General features: G+C 42.4%; 1 protein-coding gene across 1 annotated transcript in view; it reads left to right on the forward strand.

Moving 5' to 3' along the window:
* Positions 1–14498: 14498 nt before the first annotated feature.
* Positions 14499–19318, forward strand: part of SLC35F2 (solute carrier family 35 member F2) — a 28086-nt gene continuing 23266 nt past the window's right edge. The window contains exon 1 of the mRNA XM_026035052.1: positions 14499–14510. The gene's annotated coding sequence lies outside the window, so the exon portion shown is untranslated. The remainder of the gene's footprint in view (positions 14511–19318) is intronic.

Here is a 19318-nt window from a genome sequence, read left to right on the forward strand (position 1 = left end):
CACAGCTTCACCATCAAAATCCATGCATCTTGCATGTATATATCTTAGATCCCCTTTGTATATGAGGTATTAAAATGGCCCCATGGTGGTGATGGCAATGAAATTGCTTCACAGTGAATGAACTCACAGAAAGAGTCAGTAGAGAACTATCGAGCTGGAACAAGGAAGAGTCCTCCTGACTCCACAAAAGTTATCTTCAAGGAGGATCTACGGTGCGAATTCAAAGACAAGCCTGGAAACTAAAAATCATAGCTCTTCTGAGTATTATCAGGGATTCAGAATGTTAGTAATAATAGTTACACCCAGAGAAGTCACTCCCAGCTTGATATATGCTATGTCTAGATGTTCTGTAATCAGAATTGCATTCCTTTCCTAAATGTCTGTTTACTCCAAAGGTAATAGGTATTTATCTCTGCAGATAATGACATTTTAGACATTGGTGGCAAAAGCACAACAAATGCAGCAAAGTGCTCCTGTCCAGGAAGACCCTGCAACGTACAAGCTGTTCCATTAAAATACTTAGCTGAATTAAAGTTAGGTGACATTTCAAAGTCAATACCTAAGCTATGAAGAATCTGCTCTTAGGAGAGATTAGGAATCCTTTAAGTGAGATGAAGAACAAAGTTCAAAATGGCAWCTTATTCTAGTATGTAAAACAATTGAAGTATTTGTTCTCACACCTTCCTCTGTCACTTGTCAATCTTGCATCAGCCTCAGTGCTTGCATTTGTCCTTCTGATGACTCCTTCCAGTGTTCTGCACGCTCTTTACTCTGGTGAAGTCCAACTCCTACTTCTCTCTTTGGGTAAATGACACGATGCTGAGTGAAGCCAACAAAGAGCATTCTCTGTTCCTGCTTTGTGCCATGGACATGCTGGGTGCTTAGGCTAAAGAACTGAGTACAGATGGGGCTGAAGTTGTGCTCTGTGTGTGGTGTGTGTGTTGCAGAACGGGAWTTTTTTTCCACTTGCTATACCTGTCCTCCCAGGCAAATAAATGTTTGCTTGTGTATCACCAAGCGCTGTGACTCACAGCCATCCTACTCTATCTTCTTGTGATGATTGGGTGTGGAGTGGAGTCTAGAGGCAATTTTCATTGCAAAATAAACTGGTAGCAGCCCTATGCATTTACCTGTGGAGTAAAATGTTGTCTTATCTTTGGAACTGAAAGGAGGTCCCATGGGCTTTCTCACAGAAGCCATCCCCTGTGCTTCCAGTTGGAGCCCCACTTGGTTTAGTGCCTTTAGGATGGGAAGTCCTCCCATTGTGCATGTGAATTCCATGCATTGGTTTTGGCACGTTGAAAATTACTTCCTAGGACTGGCCATTTCCCCAGGTTTCTCCATTTGCCTAAATTTGGTTTCCATTTTTCCATTTAGTTTCTCCAAATCCCATCTGTACCCATTTTGTTTTTCTTGAGACCTCTTTACACAGGTATTGGCAATTCTTAAAGCTGTACATTCTGCAGAAGACCCAGAACCTGGGGCTGTAGCTGTGATCYCAAAGGATGATCTGCCAGTAGAAAGACAAGGTAAATTACAAGCTTGAGGTCATCATTCTGGTTACTGCTGTACAATTATATCCTACATGCATGCATCGGGTTTCCTTATCATTGGATCAGCACAGATTTTGTTTTCAAAAGCGGAGCTGGAATAGAAGACAGCATCTTTTGGACTGGTTTATTTCTGCTTAGAACAGAAATCCTGATCTYGGCAGTTTGTCCTTAGAACCACGATTTCTGATTTTTCCTCGGGGATGTGGCCTTCTCCGTGCACATGTGAACAGTGAGAGCTGAGTGCTAGCAGCTGGTGGAGTCACRGATCACAGGAGGTCATGTGTTTGGGATATCGGCAAGTGGAGAGACCAGAGTGAGTGCAGATTGTGGGGCAGTGTCCAGCATGAGTTGGGCTGAACTAGCATTGCTGCTAACAAAACACCATGAGCTTTAACTGACCTGTTATTGTAGTAGAAGCAGACCAAATAGGATTGGCCACCTGTGTGGGGGGGCACCTTCCCATGGAGGATCCATGACTGTAAATACACTACAGCCTTTGTGATCAGGGAAGACACTTCGCTCAAGACATAGTTTTCTTGTTCACAGTTCCTGTCCAGCTTGTTTGCAAATACTTTCCCACAGACCAGGCCATGGACCCCATCTCAACCACCTCGGATGCCGAGCTSTCTGTTAGACCCACTTGTTCTAAGGAAACTAGAATTCAGGCATCACTTTTCTGTAGGAATGGGGAAGATAAATATGCCAGGAAGGAATCACTAAATGTGTTTACATGTGTGTGAGTGACAAAGAACATGACAGCTTTGCAAGTGAGCACAGAAACAGGGGTGCAGTTCAGGGATAGAACTTGAAATATTATCAAGGAAACAGGAAGTGCTCATTCACTTAAGAATCCAGAGAAGGATTAGAAAAGAATGAAAGGATTATCATACTTTTTTAAATTCAAATGCCAGAAATCCTAGCTGTTGTTTACACCTGTTTGACAACTCTTCAGCAGAAAGGCCTGATATATTTACTGCTTGCAGTGCCTGTCCTAGCCTGCTGATACCCAGAGGCTGTGATCAGCTGCCTCTTCCAGAAGAACCTGTCAATGGATGGGTGTATGTCKACCTACATGTCCCCCACCCCTCTGCACCAGCGCTGGCGTAAGGGGAATGCTGTCAAGAGGCAGGTCATCCTTCTCCCTCAGAGAAAAGGCTGAATGTTGCAAGGTCATGTTCTTGCAGATTTGTTAATAACCTCACCTCATAAAGCTCCGTTTCACACAAGGATTATTTCCTCTCCAAGATCTTTCATGATACCGTGGGGTTGTGGAAGATTCCTGGTAGATGCTACTTCTGTTTAGCTCCTGAGGTTTTYTGATGGACAAATTAAAGAATCCAGCAAACAACAGGGTTTATTCCTCTGATCCTGGCATGAGCAATAAACAGACTGCTAGGTAAGTTGTCCTGGCTTGTGGGACAACAGACACACACATCTCTGCCTCCTCCAGATGYGATGACCTTCACTGAAGGGTAGTAGTAGGACAGACTTGATGGAGAGGTCCTTCCTCAGAGAGATTCCATCTTTGCTTTGCTGCTTGCGGATCAAATACCACATTCCTGTGTCTGGCTTCTAAATAATACTTTGGAATGAGTAAGTTTGGGGCACTTGCATATCCACAAGAAGGCTGCAGAATACTCTGCTAGATCATTYGCATTTCTACTAGCATGGGAAGCCAAGGTGCTTTGTAGCCCCTAATCTGCAAAGAGCTGAAGTCAGAATTCAGCTGACAGCAGAAGTCTGCCAGGCAGGGCGCAATGGTGGCAAACTGTGTTGTTATGCTGGGTCTCTGTGAGGAGAGGTGAGGTACACCTCACCTGTTTTCTGCCAAGATAGAGTTGAAGTTTTCCTCAGTTTTCAATAGCAGCCTCAGGCTGCTCTGTCTTTGGGTTTTGGCTTGTCTGGCCCTTGGTAGAGTCATGCCCTAGAAATTCCTGAGTAAGAATTGCTATGGAATTATTGCTATTGCCAATCTGTGTCCTGGGAATTTAGGAACAGATTGTATGAATACACCGTATTTTTTTTTTATTGCTATACAGACTTTCCAGTGTATATTTATGGGTTTCTATAACAGCAGATGTGGATATATTTGCAATTTAGAAAAGCAGAATCATGGAAATTAAAGGCATGAATCCTTCTATGAAACTGGCAGGAAACTTCTATTAGATCTTTGCCTATCTGTAAAGACAAGCAGAAGCAGGGATAGCTCTGCATCCAGGGGCAGTGGACTTTGTCCCTTATACCCTCTGAATCCGAATCCCTCTCCCTCAACCTGTAAGTGTGGGCAGGGTCAGCACCAGACCCGGCCCTGTAGCCACCCGGGATCAGAGGGACACTCTGCTCATGCAGGAGTCTTCAGGGAGAGGAGATTCCCAGGAGCTGAAATGCACTAGAAGAGCTGCCTTGGTAACAGACTGCACAGATATTGGCTTATTTATTTGTATGAAACTACAGCTAACCTGATTGCATTAGTGAACTTCAAGCCAAAACAGTAGATCACAATGGTAGCAAAAAGTATTCTGAACACAGCTGTATGAATATGATTTTGGTTCACAAATACTCATTTATGCATGACTGAATTAAAGGAGAAACATACTAGGATTTGTAATTTACTGGGGTCTATAATATTTTATAAACAGATTTTGAGAATTTTCATGAATCTTAAAGCAGGTGGACAGTAACAGATGCGCTCTTAGGAAATCTCTTCACAACCTTCAGTTTGTCCAGGATTGTGCGCTACAAAATATCTTTATGTAGTAAGATGAAGCCTCAAAAAGAAGCCCTTCCTAAGCTCGTTATAAGCTTTTGCTTTTTAAAAATGATTATTGCAATGCAGAGCTAAGTTCTTTGTCATCCCCATCTTCTGAAGAGCTTAAGTGTACGATGGTGTCAGCATCTAGGGCCCTCACTCCAGCAGAAAGGCTCTGCAGCTTGGAAACATGTATGCAGGGGTCCCTATACTCTTTTTAAAGCTTCTCTGTTTCAGGAAATGTATATATCTATATATACTATACATACAGCATAGTGTACAGTATCTTCATATCCAGTATCTATAGCTGGGTACTGAGGGACRAGACATTCTTGTTTCAATTTAAAAATTGTATTCCTCAGGAATTGAAAAACCGAGTCTTTTGTGCATGGGTAGGACATATGGAAGCAGGGCTATCTTGCATCCTCTGCTGGCTTTTATGCAACTGCAAAAAATAATTGCCATTTTAAATACTGAAAGTTAGCTGAAGTCCAGCTAACCACTCTTTGGAAACTCATTAAACGATTTCTTCCTGAGAGCAAGAAACCACTGTCAAGAGTAGAGGTTTAATTTTACATTTATATTTAGAAATATATAGTTGAAAAAAAATCCAATTTTGAGATGCAAGGCATTCAGCTTGTAAGGGAATATTTTCTTAGTTCTTCAGTTAATAGACAAAAGTATTTTAACTGAAGTTTTATCTGTTTTTCAAAAAAAGATAAAGATCATATCCACTTCTTCCTTTCTTTTGTATTTTATCCTGATTTCTTCCTTATCCCTTTCTTGTTACCTGTACATTAAAACACAGAAGTAGTGGCTAATCTGATATACATTGATCTGCTGCTCATTCTGCAGGCAGTTTCAGAGCATCTGGAGGTTCTTTTACCTTGTAGCTGCCCCTATCCCTCCTTCAGCCTCTAATCCTGGCTGTTGTAAGGGGTGTGGAGCCAAAGTCACACAGTCYGTACATCCTGCTACTTACTCTCTTGTTAGGTCCACTTTAACAGGCTAAACTTAGGAAGAATAGCCTTGTATTCTTCTTACCAACTCTGCTCTGGTTGCCGCTCTGCTGTAGTGCTACCACTGTCTGGTTGGGTGTCCTAGAGTTTGAAGGAGATTTTGGCATCAAGGCCAGTTTAATCTCAGCAATAGGAAAGGAGGGGAAACAACTATTTTTTAGCTTATGGAAGCAGAGATGCAACATTCACCTAAGGTCTTGACCAGCAAGGGAAGCTTCTGCCAGCGCTTCCTAAAACCAGGGATGGCAGCAGCCGTGGGCTCCATCCGGACAGGAGGTGGTGCCAGATCAGCCGGGAGGAGCTGCCCTCAGCRGCTGCACGGCTTCGATTTGGGAATATGAGCTGGGGAGGAGACAAAGTTCTGCTTTGACCTCTGCAGCAAACTGACTTCAGGGGTTTTATCCATAGAAAKCAACACTGACTGTCCTGGAGAGGTTCGTGATTCCAGAGGCCAAGTGCCAGAATTAGGCTGAGGCTTCTGCAGRGCGGCAGTGCTGCCACAGCGGGTGTGCGGGCGAGCGGGCTCACAGGCTTGAGCAGCCCCAGGCTGMCGGATTCCAAACCTGAGGCCTCTCCTGCTGCTCTACCCACTCCTGCCTCTTGCCTGTCACAGAGATCAAGGTACAAAGAGGTAACAGAAAACAGGGCTCATGTGGCATCCCCAGTCTGCATTCATGGAGACCAGCTCCTCAACACCTACAGGGSAGTGCATGGCACAAAAAATGCAAGGCCAAAATTTTGGGGTTATCTTCCCAGTTCATGTAGTTCTGTGGTTACCATAGTCTCTACTTCTGACATAATTAGCTGTTGATAGCAGGTATACAGCACATCTTTTTTTTTTACCTTCCGCTAATGAGAGGAAGGAATTTTAATGCTTGCCCTTATATATGTAAGAAATAAGATTGTCAGAAGTGTGTCAGCCTCTGCTGCTTTCTTCTTCCATGTTACRTAACTCCTTTACACAAAGATTTGTGAATTCTAATGTAGTTATATATCATGGTACAGATAAAATACCATCTTGCAATCTTGCAACTTTTTTATTTTTAATTTACGGTCTCTATGCAGTTTCTGTATTATGAATTACTGCTAGTGGGTTTTTTTTTCCACATATTAAATATTTTTCTGAGAAAGTGAGAAACTTCATGAAGTAACTGGGTGGTGAAAAACCTCATGAAGTTCAACAAGAGCAAGTGCAATGCCATGCACTTGGGCAGGAATAACCCCAGACGCCAGCAGTGTGCCCTGGTGGCCAAGAAGGCCAACGGGATCCTGGGGTGAATTAAGAAGAGCGTCTCCAGCAGGTTGAGAGAGGTGATTGTGCCCCTATACWCAGCCCTGGTGAGGCCACATCTGGAGTACTGTGTCCAGTTCTGGGCTCCCCAGTGCAAGAGGGATGTGGAGCTGCTGGAGAGAGTCCAGCGCAGGGCTACCAGGATGATCAGGGGCCTGGAACATCTGCCCTATGAGCAAAGGCTGAGAGAGCTGGGGCTGTTCAGCCTGGAGAAGAGGAGGCTGAGGGGGGAACTGGATCAGTGTCTATAAATACCTCAAGGGAGGCAGTGAGGAGGAGGGGGGCGGCCTCTTTTCAGTGGTGGACAGTGATAGGACTAGTAGAAACAGCCATAAACTGAAGCACCAAAAGTTCCGTAGGAACTTAAGGAAAAACATCTTGACAGTGAGGGTGACAGAGCCCTGGAACAGGCTGCCCAGAGAGGTTGTGGAGTCTCCTTTGGAGATCTTTAAAACCCGCTTGGATGCAGCCCTGTGCCACATGCTCTAGGTGACCCTGCATGTGCAGGGAGGTTGGACTCGATGACCTCTAAAGGTCCCCTCCAACCTTAAGGATTCTATGATTTTGTCTTACTAGAATTACTTGGAGCTGCTATTACTGCTATGCTATCACTATGAGATAACTTTGCCTTTGCAGGTTTTATGGAACTTTTATGGAAGTTCCACTGAGTGGTGCTGTTGTTCTGCTCTCAGTATATGATAGCTCTGAAAAGTAGAGGTTTGCAAAAACCCACTCGAATCTCATTCCCTAGAGTAGCTGCCAGGACAAAGAGTCCAATATAAACAAAGTGCATWACATTTTTTTTTAGGCACTGCATGCTTATTTTACTGCAAAGAGTTTCATTATTACRCTGTGATGCCATCCAGCAGAATCCTGAATGTGGTCTTTGATATTCTACTGCTTGTATTCCTGTATTGTTCACCCACTCTTGGATCATATATTTCGTTGATAGCATCATGCAACTGCAAGTTTTGTAAAATGCTATTAAATTGTGTGCTAGCTATTCACAAGGAAACCTAGTGCATCTAAGAATTTTATAGCACTTCTTAATCAGTACTATCTATTTTCGCTTCTCTTAATGCACAGTAAGAAGCCTGTTTTCCATATTATTTTAGCTGCATTATTAAATTCTGAAAAATGAAACTACTGTAAGAAGTGGCCTTGTCTGAAGATGAAAGCAGATCACATTAGAAGCTCTTGTTAACAGAGTAGGTAGAAAGGTCTGCAAAAGTTGTCCAATGATGSAAGAGTTTTATCACTTTTTTGCCTCTGTTCAGATTCTGCACTGAAACAATAATGTAGTGAGAGTGGGAGAAGAAGGTTCTTCTTTAGGTCCTGTATGTTGTTGTTGCTTAGGGGTTATCCATCTGGTTACTGTTGTATTAGATTTGTCTATTTTAGATGGATAAAATGTTTAATTTTCTTACATAGATTATCACCTACTAGGGTAAAAAGAGTAAAAGAATAAGAGGGAAGAGGAGGCAAAACATTACAAGTGGGGACCACAACAGGGAGAGGAAAAAAAGAAGGGGAAAATGAGGGGAAAATAGGAAAGAAATGGAAGAAAAAAAAAGAGGACGGAAAAGAACAAAGAGGGGAAATAACAAGTAGGACAAATAAGAAGGAAGAGAAAAGAGGGAGAGAAAGAACAAGGCAGGGAAAAATCGAAGGTGAAAAAAAAATAGGAGGGAAAAATATAGAGAGAAAAGAACAGGGATGAGAGGCATGGATATACTGGAGTGAGTCCAGTAAAGGGTCACAAAAGTAATAAAGGCACTGGAGCATCTGACACACGAGCTGGGGCTGAGAGAGCTTGGCCTTACTTAGCTTGAGAAGGCTCAGCAGGAATCTTACCACCTTGCTGACCAAAAACACAGGAAATTCCACCTGAACATAAGGAGATTTTTTTTGTTTAATTATTATTTCCTTTTACTGTGCAGGTGGCTGAACTGGGGCAGACTGCCCAGAGACTCCATCCTTGGAGACAGTCAAGGCCATCTGGACACAGTGAGGGGCTGCCTGCTCTGGGTAACCYTGCTTTGAGAAGGGGGGCTCTACTAACTCACCTGCAGAGCCCCTTCCAAATATTCTTCTACGATTCTGCTTCTAACTAGAGGAATTAAAGCTCTTTGAAACATGACAACCACCTACAGAGTTCTCAAAATATGCTCCGTAGAACAATGAAGTTATAGCATCTCTGTATGGAGAGTGTTTCCACATATGGCTTCACAGTATGTGAATTATTCACATGACAGAATTTGCATTTTAGCATCTGCAGTATGAAGATGGTAGCTAAAGATTTTCCTAGATACGCAAACAATGAAACCACTATTCCTTCCTCAAAACATACGCTATCATCTGGCATGCCCAATAAGTGTGATAGATACTGATGGTCTTTGCTATTTTTAAAAAATCAGACATTACTAATAAAATAGGATGTCCTTAGCATTTGCACAAAACGCAGTATGATGCTTACACAGGCAGCTTTCTAACAGAACAGCATTTCCTAGCTTTGCACTTTCGTAACTGTTGTTACATTYGCTCTCAGGCTTTTATCTTTTTCTTAATTATCACCTAAATTGCCATGCATACCAGCTTCCTTGCTGGAGGCGAAGGTAGGTAGTTTCTTTGAAACTATTAGAGATTTTTACAGTTGTATGGTTTAGTCAACACTTATTTCACTACTGTCTCCATTTTGTTTTTTCACTGTCAAGGAAAAAGGATTTTAAATGCAATCAGCTAGAATACCCAACTCGGTTTTTCCTTTCTTCCTTTGAAATGTACTTAGTAGCCGTTCTCTACCCGACAGGCCTGCAAGTGGAGCCAAAGCAGAGAAAAGCTGCAGTGTCTGGAAGCTCAAACACCTTCCAAAGGGGCCCAACATCCTAAACTTGCAGTGGGGTGGGAAGATGGTTTAGCTTGCAGCATTTCTCACCCATTCTGTTGAGCCTAATCACCTCAACATAGGTCACGAAGGCTGTGTCCCTCACACATATTGTGTATTGGTCCTCGCTGTACACACTGTGCATTGTACAGCACCGGCTCCACAGTAATTCGGGATCCGCGGAGACTGCTTTGGCTAGTTAATCATTGTAATGAATAAGAACTAACCATTGGCGTATACTGTTAATACTGATCTGGTGAAGCTTCCAAAGCTAAAAAATGACGGAGCAGATTATATATTAAGCCCTATCTCGTTCAGTATGTCTATACGTGCATGTTCACGTACACAGCGCACCGCKCGCGCGCCTAACGGCCAGGCGGGACCCGCCTTCTGAGGGGAAAGTGGCGCGTGTGCGCATGCGCATCCCCCTCCTCCCCCCCCCCCCGGGCGACGGTTGGGCCGTTGGGCCCAGGCGCCATTTTAGCGCCAGGGGGCGCCGCGGCGACGGGGGATGGGGGYGCGCAGGGAGGGTCACACCTGGGCGGAGAGGGCGAGTTCTGGGAATTTCAAAAAATCTAACGTTCAGCTTCTAAAAGAAAAACATTTTAACACGGGTTGTCAGCAAATTCAGCTCTGCGTCTGCTGGAACCTATGTTTTGCTTAAAAAAAAATTACGCCAGTTGCGTTTAGCCTGCGTGTGCGTGGGTGCCGGAATGATAACTTGCTCAGAAGTTGCAAGTTTTGTGCTGGTGGTGTGGCATCTTGCAGACCTGCGAACCTATTTGTAACTAGCAACACTGTAAAATAATGGAAACAATAGGCTGCTTGTAGAAAGTGCCAAGTTCCTTCTGCTTCTGTCAAACCCCATAGGAAAATGAGTGTTGCTTTAGCGAGTCTTAACATTTTACAGGATTAGAACCACGGACAGCTATATAGACATTCATCATTTTTATAAAAAAGTATTTTGCCCAGTTAGAATAACTGTGAGAAGAGGGCGTTTCACTGACTGACTTCTCTGAAATGCTCTATCATGTTCACTGCCGTAACAGAAGCATCATAATGAAAATTTATTCGTACAAGCCATTCTCAATATGAGACCATTAAGAATTACCAAAGGCAACCACCCACTTGCTTTTAAGAAAGTTATTTTCTGAACAAGTGTTACGCCTTCTTATAGGAAAGKTTGAAACATGCACAACTTCCTTAGTATTGCAGGATATCCGCTCTCTTTGAGTCTACAGACAAAAAAATCACAGAATCACAGAATATTCAAGGTTGGAAGGGACCTCTAGAGATCATCTAGTCCAACCTTCCTGCACACGCAGGGTCACCTAGAGCGTGTGGCACAGGGTGGCATCCAGGTGGGTTTTGAAGACCTCCAGAGAAGGAGACTCCACAACCTCCCTGGGCAGCCTCTTCCAGGGCTCTGTCACCCTCACAGTAAAGAAGTTCCTCCTCACCTGGAGACGGAACTTCCTGTGCTCCAGCTTATGGCCATTGCCCCTYGTCCTGTCRCTGGCCACCAGTGAGAACAGCTTGTCCCCTTCCTCCCTGCATTCTCCCTTCCTGAACTTCCACATGTTAATCATATCCCCCCTGAGCCTTCTCTTCTCCAGAGAAAACAGGGCCAGCTCRCTCAGCCTCTCCTCATACGAGAGATGTTCMATTCCCTTAATCATCYTGGTTGCTCTTCTCTGGACCCTCTCGAGAAGCTCCACGTCCCTCTTATACTGGGGAGCCCAGAACTGCACACAGTACTCCAGGTGCGGCCTCACCAGAGCTGAGTAGAGGGGCAGAATCACCTCCCTTGACCTACTGGCAACATGATGCTTTTGTATCAAATATTCTTACAGGCATTATTGATAAATATTTCCTTCTGTATATCCAGTAACTACCGCTAATCAAAGCTGGCTGACTAACTTACCTGGTACTTTGTTTGATTTAGGTCAGCCTGTATGTAAATCTTCAGAATGATCCTGGAGAGTGATAGGATCAAAGTTTGACTAAGATGTGTACACACAGTCTGTCACTCCAAATTTATTTTTGTGTAAAAAATTAAAAACCAATCTTTGATTTTCAAATAGAAAAAAATATATTTTCTTACTTCAGATTAAGTTCTGACTTGCTTGTAAGCATTTGGGAAAATACCTAAGAGTTCCACATAGATCAAAATATGAATAAATACATAATTGGCAAGCTCTGTTTCCTGAGTGTGCATTATCTTATATACACTGCCTACACTGCCTACAACTCCAGGAAGCACAATGGTCTTTCATATTGCAAAAGTAATCAGAGAAGACGTTTTAACTCAGTGCATATAGCAGGAGAGCCTAAGTCAGAACGCTGAGAAAATTGAGCAACCTCTGAACATACTAGTTACAGGAATGGGGGAAATCCTGGAAGTGGCCACTGTAACACTGAGGTGTCATGATGTAACTGCCAAAGTTGTTAGTTAATATCATTCTGGTTTTGGCAGGGCGGCTGATGTGAGTTGAGGGGTAATGGCTGGCTGTGTTACAGCACCTGGAAAATTTTTAAGCCAAAGAGATACTGCACAAGAAAATACGTAAATGCAAGAAACTGAACACATGTAGAAAGTTAAAGTCTCTGCAAAAAGAGTAACTTAGTAATGTCATACAAGTAACTCCTTTCTCTTTTCCCCTTTCCTTTCCTTTCCTTTCCTTTCCTTTCCTTTCCTTTCCTTTCCTTTCCTTTCCTTTCCTTTCCTTTCCTTTCCTTTCCTTTCCTTTCCTTTNCCTTTCCTTTCCTTTCCTTTCCTTTCCTTTCCTTTCCTTTCCTTTCCTTTCCTTTCCTTTCCTTTCCTTTCCTTTCCTTTCCTTTCCTTTCCACATCATCATCAAGAAATCCTTTCCACATGTAATATTCAAGTATTCAATACCTAAACAACATGATGGAGAAAAAAACCTTACTACTGCCTTACAGTAGTTTCTTTCAGTCTTGTCTGACAACTCTTCTGAAGGCTACGAAAGCCAGGGGTGTATAGAAAAGCTATAAGAACAAAAAGAACAACAAAATCATCCTGACAAAATTATCAAAAATGTTACAAATGTCATACCTTTAGGTAACACCATCAAGTTCCATAAAATTACTGCTATCTTATATTGTTTTAAATGACACAAATTTCTGAATCATGGGGAACAATTTACCATGGAAAAGCCAAGCTTTCAAACAAGAACTTATTTTATTTTTATAATCCCTCCCCTCAGCGGACTCCAATAATAATTCCAATAATACAATAATAATTCCTATTTCATTAATTTTCAACATAACATTGATTGTACTGAAGTTGCATGTATATTAAGACTGTCAGGTAACGGGAATTCTGTGACCAGTCTTGCTGCCACTGGAATAGGAAAAGGAATACAATAATGGCTAAATTTTTTTTTTTTTTTTTTTTTTTTTTTTTTTTTTTTTTAAGTATAATATTCTTGAGGAGGAATAAAACTGCATAAGGGTTGTGGACTGGTGATACAAGTTAGGAAAGCAATTTAACAATGAAGTTAATTAGGTACTCCACACCTAACAGCAGCTAAATTTTGCCTGATGATCTGGAAGACTCCTATTTTACTGAAATTCTCATTCACAAAAAAAGGAATCACATTGATCTTTTTGAATTCATTTCTGTAAATAAGCAATATATATATATATATAATATATATATCTTTGATATATATCTTTGACTATATGTTAAACTGCAGGCTCAAAAGGGCTTCCACTGTCTTCCAGCATGGTGAAAGTTCAACTTGAATAATGCTTTTTTAAAGGCAGAGCTTATATCATTTACCCAGCATTAGAGTATCTTGCCAAGATTAAAACAAAGAATGGAATGCAGTTCCACAAGTCTGGCTGACACCTAATCTCTTTAATTGTCTTTTTATTTTATCCAATATTTTCTTCTCCCTCCTCCCTTAAAGAAAGCATTTTTGAACTATTTAGAATAAAAATATCTAGAGCTAAAATCCAAGATTAATAGTAGAACAGATTGCTAATAAAATACTTAAATACTAAGTAGTGGAATAGAATGTTCTCAAGAAAGAGGAATTATTTTTCTAAGAAGAAAATGATGTGAATCACAGGCATATTATATAACTAGAATTTCTCCAAGTAGGGAATATGAAACGTCTTTTTTTTTTTTTTTTTTTTTTTTTTTTTGGTATTTAGGAATTATAAGAAAAAATAATTTAGATCAGTTTATTTCTGTATTATTTATATAACCTCGTAATATCTGGATACAATAATACTTTTATATGTAAAATAGAGTTTTATTTGATATCTTCCAAATGTCTGTTATTACTCACATTTCCTTGAAACTGACAAAAAGCAAAATGAAGAAAATCTTTTTGGATCTTCGTTTCCCACTCCATTTCTGCTTTTTCATTTGTAACATCTAATATGGTTCTACAGCAAGTAGTAATRGTTCTAATATGGTTCTTCTTGCAAGTGTGGTTTAAAATGTTGAACTATTACTGTTTCCAGTACAGATGTGAACTGCAAAATAACTAAGGAACAATTGCTAAAAAAGATAATGTGAGAGAAAAAGTGACATTAATTTCTGTTTCTTCAGAAACAGAACACCTGCACATGGAGTGCTGTGTTCAGAGGGATCTTGAGGGTTGCGACCTTCTCAGGGACTGAAGCCACAGATGGGTGACACTCTCCTGTTGATCCACTGTTTCACTGTGGAAGTGATGACCTCAGAGCACAAACCTGTGCATGGTTCTTCACTCAGCAGCAGTATCACATTTGCAGCCTAATATTCTGCTRCTGTTCAGCATTCCCTCATATACCCATGTGCTATGAATAAACTCACTGACTTCTGCTTGTTGCAGGTCCTTTCATGCACTGCACTCTTTCTCTCAGGGTAGTCTGTACTGAGCATGGAAATTAGATACATCCACATCACTGCTGATGAGCAAGACCTGCTTGCAGGACTGCTGCCAGACAGGAAACTGTTCTGCYCTTCCCGGTGTCCGACAAATGGGTCACAAAACAGGTAAGGTTATCAGGAGCATGTTACCTCAGCAGAGGCGTACTGCTTCCCACGGGGCTGGTTTTTTCCATATGGTGATTGATCTTAGAAAAGGAAAGTCAGTTGCTTTCAGGGTATCCAACTCAGAATATCCCCTAACAGAGCAGAATGGGATCCCACAGCTGCCTGGGAGATGAGCAGAGGGGTGGGCACAAGAGCAGAATATCAGGTAATCGGCACACAGTGCAAGCTAGAATMAACATTCTGTGTGCATTGCATATGTGATGAAAATGGGGCCAAGTGCATTCATGAGATCCACAGCAAATCCATACTGCTAGGAGCTTTTCCTTGGAAAAATGTTTCCCAAACTTTAGGGATACTCATTAGGCTACAGTTCCTAATTAATATAGAAAACTTTTAGATAGGATTGTGCTCCAGTCAGCATGCAGGAAACTCTAGGCAATTTGCTAAATGTTTCAAATATTATTTTTACAGTCATCAATATGGTCAACTAAAAAAAAATCAATATCATGGGTGTTAAATGTTATTTCATGAAATCACCAGGGGAATACGATTTGAAAGTAAAGACAGAAAGCCGTCCAAGGGTTGGAAGTGCAGTCTCCTTCACTTCAGGGACAGAGTATATGGGGAAAAAAAGACATTAGCAACATGTACTAATTTGCTGCAAATTTTGATGGTCCTTGAATTTGTTATGTCTGCTTTTCAGAGATATAGCACCCAATTTGAAGCTGTAATCTCTAACTTTCCCATCAGCTCTTTAATTAACAATTATGATACTGCCAAAAAGTGCTAGAACATTAAGGGRATTTGAGGGCACTGTGTTTGGGTGTGAAGACAGGGTCCTTCCAGACTTTATGAGTTATTATGAAATCGGCACTCATGTCAGTTCACTTAGGCTTCAGGGGTATTATGTCTGCAACAAAAAAAATGGAACAGGCTGCCCAGAGAGGTTGTGGAGTCTCCTTCTTTGGAGATCTTTAAAACCCGCTTGGATGCAGCCCTGTGCCCCGTGCTCTGGGTGACCCTGCGTGAGCAGGGGGRTTGGACTAGATGACCTCTGAGGTCCCTTCCAACCTTAAGCATTCTATGATTCTATGATTTTTTGACTGGCCACATTTCAAAGCAAGGGGGAATCACAGCACAACTGAGTAGGTGGCCCCTGAAAATCAGATTTCCTCTAAAGGGCCTGCAAGCAGCACCATCCCAGCCCTCCTGGCCAACGCACACAACTCCTCATGCCTCCTCCTGCTCCTCTGGCCTTGGTGGATGTGTCCCCGCTACAGTGGCGGCCAGGCAGGACAGGAGAGCCATGGGCCTGTTGGTGGCATGAAGGGTGACTCTGGGATGACTGTCAGGAAGGGTGGCTCTGGGGCAAACCTGGTGACTCCTCTCGCTGGGCCTGCCTCCTGCTGCCTCCCTGGTCACAGCCTCTGGTGGGCCTTGTGTGTTGGGCAGGGTTGTAAAACATATTGATTATAAAAAAAAGCTACCATTTTAAGCCAAGATGTGTTTTGTCATTCTCACTAGTGGCCTGCATGGATCCTGGAGCTGTAGGGATCTGGGAGAGGGCGGGAGCTGCTGGGGCAGCAGTGTCGGAGCTCCTTGTTGGAGACATGGCTGAGGGAAGCGTGTCCACAGCACCAAGAAGGTGCCCTGTGCAAACAGTTGTTCCGAACACTTCTTTATGTTAGACTCTCCGTCAGGAAGGAGCTGCTGGAGATACTTAGTCTTTATGTAAGGGCGATGTACAAGGCCAGAACTAGCGACAAAGACAAGTGGCCTCCTCTTAATGATCCTCCTCTTAATGATCCTCCTAGTATCACCCTCTCTCTTGCCGTTATGTGGGCTCAGGTGAATTGCAATAGCAACCAAGTACCTAAATTTCACAACTCTGAACTTTTCTCATAAATAAAACTCTCCCTGTTCTGAAATCTACCTTCTTCTTCTTTAACTCTTTTGCAGAGTTAATACCTTGTTGGCTTTGAGATGTGAAATACTTTCTACCTAATATTTCCTTCTTGTTAGAGATAGAAGACCCAGCACTGCACTCCAGGATATGTCTGAGGTTGTATCTTCCTTTCCATAAAGAATATTTTTGCACTAACTAGTTTACCGTGATTAAATTCTATGTCAGATTTTAGAAACCACTGGACTACTTCATTTCAAAATTGTGGAATTCCTTTGTCTGCAAATTCTTTTTTTTTTTCTTTTCTTTTTTTTTTTTTTTTTCATTCCATACAGAACTAGAAGGAATCCCATGGCTATCCGGGTTAATCCCTTGCTACTAGACACTTTTTTTTTGGTGGTGGTGCTTTCTTCTACTCCCACAGAAAGTGTATTCCAGAGCCTGATTGTCCCAATAAGGACAAGTGTATGGTAAATAGCAGTTAGAAATTACTTGACTAAAAATTAGGCAGTTTCTGCCTTTAAAAAAAAAAAAAAGTTAATAAATCTATGTTTGTTCAACTGTATAATACCAGTCAGACTTCCTGATTAAAAAGCAGGCAATTTTTGGCCTAAAAATAATAATGTTTAATAAATATGTTTGTCCGTGTGCCAACGTAGTCTTTTTCTTTGAGAAGTTAATTTTTGAGGTCATTTTTTGACAGAGATATTTCCTCTCAGTGTCATCTGCCAGGATAAACAAACCAAAGCTCCCACAGGTCTTTCTCTGTACCTTTCCGCACGTCTTTGCGGAGCGCAGGTGACTGTGGTGCACACAGTATTCCCAAAGTTTCTCCAGAGCTTCTCACAGCATCCGTGATTTGTCTCTGTGTTGGCTTCAGCCGATCCCCTKCGATTGCATTTGCCCTTTGTGCAGCTACTCGGCTGCTCAGGGCCGTCCTGTGAACAGCAAGTGCTTCTTTGTCCTCATGCTCAGCCGCTCCCAAGTGATGAACTTAGGCTACGAATCTTTGCGACAAGCATCGAGATAAACGACCTCRTGTTTGTAGTGATAAGTTTAATCTCAGTCCAGTTCTCAAGGCTGCCAGGCTTGAACTTCTGAATATTTTTTGGATGTCTTAAGCTGGCTTCTAACTGGAATAAAATAGGAAAGAAATCATGAAATAGAAGAGAAAAAGAACAGCTTACATATAGGGTTTTTTTTTATATTAATTTTACTCATATTTCTGTAATTAATTTGACTTTAGTCTTTAGTCTTTTTGGGGAAAAGGGTGGTTATGCCAGACAGGTAGTGTACAGTGATTTGAAAAAAAAATGACCTGTTAATATGTCAAGATGATAAAATATTGAATTATTGTTTTAAAATACAAAATACATTTTATAATGCAACAAAACAGGAGTTATTTTAAAGTACTCCATTTGAAAAAAATCTTATGTTGTTATTTCCCTGGTGGGGCAGAAGTTTCAGGAAGGAAAATCACTCCATTTTTTAAAAAATATATAATATTACCTTAAAAAAATTAGACTAGCAAATCATGAATGAAGAACTAGAAAAAGGAAAGAACATTGTGGAGGAAATCATAAACTGATGATGAGGGACCTCTAGTGGTAAAAATATTTCCAAGGAAAAGCTCATGGTTATGCTTGTTCACAATTCTACATTGAATCGTTACTGCAGTTTCAGATTTTAAATTCAACTTGCATAATATTTTTGTGTTAATTTATGTAAATGAAGAAAAAACAATTTGATTACAGACATGTTAATAAAGGGTTTAGGCTTGACATAAGTCAGGTTTGGTCATACCAGGTATCTCTGTGTTCATGGCCGTGTTTACCCACAAGCCATAAAATCCTCCTCAGGTAGCAAAGTCTGCCATGCTCTGAACTGAACTTAGTCCCCAAAGTCTAACAAATGCTCCAGCACTATTTTTTTTAAGCAAGAAAGGCCAAGACTTTAGCGTAAAGGGAGATAAAAAGGACCAAGGACACAATTCTGCGTCTTTTTGACTTTAGCAGCAGATTGTAAATATGGGACAAATACAATTAAAGGCGAAGATAATAATAGCACCACTGTGGGGATCAGTTAGGACAAAACAGGCACGTCCTGATTGTTCTGTTTGGTTATCTTATTTATATCTCTCTCTTGCCTTATTTTAAATTATGGAAAGTTATGACTAGCATGACTAGAACAGCACTAAAACTACTCTGAACAGACTGATCTTGCGAGAGTCACTGCATGATTTTTGGATTGTGACAGAAAAATGCCCAAACTGTTCTGTTATACAAGCAGGGGAAAATGCATCATCTTAGAATACAGCAAGGAGTGTCTATGCACATGCCCTGTGTATTGACTTTTACCTTTAGCATTATATGACGGCAGAATCCTGCACAGGGCTTTGGGGTCTTCTTTCCAGTCAGGCCTGTACGTTGGTGGTCACGGCCTGGCCCGTGAAAAGTGGCAATTTCAGTTCAAGTTCCCGCTGCAAAGAGSCGGGAAGATGCCCACATGCCCAGGGAAGCGGCAGGGCAGGCCTGGCTCGTGTTCCCAGCGCAGCCCACCAAGGATGACCTGCGGTTGTTGCAAGGGAGACGATAAGCAGGGAACCGCGCAGGGAAAGGGGAGCGCGGCGGGGCGGCAGGGCGGGCGCGGGGCCGGGGGCCGCTCCGCGCGCGGGGGGGCGCGGGTGTCGCACGGGGAGGGACGGGACGGAACGGGACAGGTCGGTGCGAGCGCGCGGCTCCTCCTCCCGCGCCTCCTCCTCCTGCTTCCCCTTCGCTCCGCGCGGCTGCAGCGCCGGCCCCGCCGCGGCTCCCGACATGCAGGCGGCTCCGGCGCCGGCTCCCGCCGCTCCCCCCATGGAGGCGGCTCCGGCGCCGGCTCCCGCCGCTCCCGCCATGGAGGCGGC

The sequence above is a fragment of the Nothoprocta perdicaria genome, unplaced genomic scaffold (assembly GCF_003342845.1).
Source record: "Nothoprocta perdicaria isolate Ctin4 unplaced genomic scaffold, notPer1 scaffold_155, whole genome shotgun sequence".
NCBI lineage: Eukaryota > Metazoa > Chordata > Aves > Tinamiformes > Tinamidae > Nothoprocta > Nothoprocta perdicaria.